The following is a 3,265-nucleotide window of genomic DNA, read 5'->3' as shown; positions in this document are numbered from 1 at the left end:
AAGAGAAATTCAACCTTAACTGTTTGAAAGTGAAATAAATGCGACTAAAATAATAATGCCAGCATCCCAGCAGGTATCTCAGGGACGTTAAAACATTTACAGTTTAAGCAGATGAGACACAGATAGATCGTAATTCCAGCTTTAGTGATCAAACTGCAGCACATTATGGCCCCAAACATCATCATAACGAAGCAGCCACGTATAAACGCCAGTCGGGCATTAACGAGGCCTCAGCACGCTGTCCAACGGCAGACAGAGGGAAGGCTGGAAAGATTACGACGACGGAAATAGAAAGATGGAAACAGAGCGTATGTGTCGTCTTAACTGTGCAGTCAATCAGCATTAGATCAACAACCAGCAGTCAGCACCTCCAGCGTTAAAGCCATTTATCAGGACAGTGTGCTGCCTGGTGACGGAGCAGCACAGCGACGGTCTGCATCCAGATACACCGCCTGGGCTGTGTATGTGTTCATTAAGCTACTGAACTGAGCAATTTGGTGTTGAGTGACACATCTATGGAAAGGTTGGAGCTCTAAATTGATTTAGCACCTGCTTAAGGCCCGGTCCTGTCAGTACAGGTGTATAAATACAAACAACTGGGCTTAGGCGGAGGCACAAGTGCAGCCTCACAACACCGGTGTTTAAGCCACTGAAGCGTATCAGACCGTTTACCGAAACAACTTTGAAGAAAAACAGAAAGAAAAAGGCAGACAGGGATAAAAGAGAGAAAGTATACGATCTCCGGTGATTGCTCTGGACTGGAATTGCAGAACAGAAGTGAATAGAACCCACAAAAACCGGTGAAGACGGGAGTTATACCACTGACACAGCCAGAGGCCGGCGTCCATTACAGCCACTAGATGTACCCTCCAGCGCTGCCCTTCATACACGCAGCCTCCAAAAGCCATTCAGCACATCATCCCATGTCCTCCACACTACTGGGAGAACAGTTTGGGAGCAATGCAATCAGCCTGATGACACGACACTGAGGCAGCAGCAGCATGCGATGCCCCGGAGCCCGGCTCCAGCTGGACATCACCACGCAGCGACGTCACGTCACAGGGCCGAGTGACTGCTTCTCGCTCTGCTTTCTTCTTTATGACTCTTCTGTGTTGTTGTAGTTTTGGAGCGGCAGCACAGAACCGCCTCATTAAGGAGATTTCCCATCAGGTGAGCCCGGTCCAACACTCATCTGCTGAGTGCGTGAACACACAACGATGGAGACGAACAGGAAGGAAGGAAACTTCTTGTTTCTTAAAGAAAACCCAACAGCAGAACTACGGACAGCGTTAGCATGCAGCGGCTGCAGCCAGATGCAATTACTCTAATGCATTCCATTTAGCGCAAGATAGTTTTATCATTATTGAAGCCATTAAAATATCTGTAGCAGAGGTTTGAATGGCTGGGAATGAACAATGAACAGCCTCCTCAAGCCAGAATATAAATGAGTATGAAGGCTGCCTCTTCTCCAGAACACTTCACCGGCAGTCTGGACCCGGTTTTAAAAAGCTTGATTGACAGTTTTCATACAAAAAAAGAAAACTTTTCTATAATTGTTGAGCTCATAAATCACTTAACCTGGATTCATTTCATGCACTGAGAACACTTGTTTCCTGAGCTCCCACGTCTGCTGACTGACACGTCGCTCCGACTAGCAGCCGTCTCTGCTGCTAAAGACCAGCCGGCGCTGGAACTGAAGCTACAATGACAAGAACAATCCTGACTTTGTGTTATTTATCTAAGAAGACAAGCAGCACACTGACTAAACACTAAGTGATCATTAAAAGTGCAGTGCACAAATCAAGGATGTCTTTCTGTGTGAGTCGATGATGCACTCGGGCTCAGGAGGACATGTGACCTGAGGGGGCGGGACCAAAGGTAAGGCCGGGTGACGGGGCATTAGTGAGGCAGCTTGTATCAGAACGCTGTGTGTGGTCAGCTTCAGTCCCCCGTGTCTGGTATAAAACTGCAACCTTTAAAGAGCCCATTTTCTGCCTTTTGGGTTTTACCCTTGTGGTACAGAGCAGCTTTATGTGCATGTGAAAGGTCTGCAGACCCACAGCATCAAAAGCCTCAGAGAGCTATTCTCTCTCCCTGAAAACGCTGAGCGGCCCAAAATGCCTTGTTGGACCTCCAGGCTTTTCTTCTGTTACCTTCTTACATCACCTGCAGCGAGCTGCTCCTGCTCTCAACGGAAGAACGAGCAGCTTCGTCACAGTCAACCAACAGGTCCTCATGAGAGCCAGTTCTGCGACGGCCGGGTCTCTTTGACCCGTGATCATAAATCTCATTGGCGTTCAGCCGGGTCAGCTGACCAGTGAAGAGCAGACTGGGCCTTACGGGCTCGTAAAGAGACAGGAGCTGAAACGGAGCATTTTAGAGAAAACACTGTAGTGAGCGTAGAGAGGAGCCCAGAAACCACATGACCAGCTTGTCAATGTGTACAATCTGGGCTCTTACCCCTCTACTTACCCCTCTACTTACCCCTGGCTCTTCTTAGGCTGCAACCACACAACCAAAGTCTATTTCTGCTCATGTAGGGGACGACCAAGTGACATTTCATGTTCCTTTATTATTTTCCATTTCCTCTCGGCTGTCTGCCTGCCGCTCCTCTTTTGTTTCCAACAGTCTGCCCGTGACGCTGCCATGGCAACCAGCATCTGCAGATCATGTTTGCGAGTGACATCGTGGTGTAATCCACGCTGAGAGAAGCCCACACCTTCTCGTGTTCCTCTGGTCAGACAGAAGTTAACCGTTAATCAGTCTGTTTGAGGTCATGAATTATGTTCCCTCATCAGAACAGACTGAGTTCGTTTTCCTTCTTCAACCCAACGCACCGCGATTTGCTCCTGACTGAACCTTCATGGCGTGAACACACTGACGTCAGGTGATTACTCACATAAACTGGGCCGCTAATGTCCTTATTTACCATAATTAATTTAACACACACTTCCAAGTTTGCAAATTAAACAAATAATAAGTTCCTCCAGTGTTTGGTGTGTAGGGAAGAGTTCAATGTAAAGAAAAATAAGCTGTCGGTTTCATTTAGTGACCATAACTTCAAGGTTTAAATGATTCTAATCAACTAACGCAGAAACTTGAGTTTAAATAAGATAAGATCAGCCTTTATTTATCTCTCAGTGGAGAAATCCACATCGCTGACAGCAGCTTTACACACAGACACACTCATACTGTACAGAAAGATGTACATAGAAATATAAGAAATAGTGCAACAAGTATAAAAGTACACGTAAAAGGAGAATAG

At 46.7% G+C, this 3,265-nt stretch overlaps 1 protein-coding gene across 1 annotated transcript in view; it reads right to left on the bottom strand.

Annotated features, from left to right (window-relative positions):
- The window catches only part of utrn (utrophin), a 221,798-nt gene that overhangs the window by 134,558 nt on the left and 83,975 nt on the right, over positions 1-3,265 (bottom strand). The gene's annotated exons all lie outside the window — the stretch shown is intronic.

The sequence above is a fragment of the Stegastes partitus genome, unplaced genomic scaffold, assembly GCF_000690725.1.
Source record: "Stegastes partitus isolate 25-593 unplaced genomic scaffold, Stegastes_partitus-1.0.2 Scaffold129, whole genome shotgun sequence".
Classification (NCBI taxonomy): domain Eukaryota; kingdom Metazoa; phylum Chordata; class Actinopteri; family Pomacentridae; genus Stegastes; species Stegastes partitus.
Note: the sequence above shows the minus strand (reverse complement) of the source record. Positions and strands in the feature narration are given on the sequence as shown.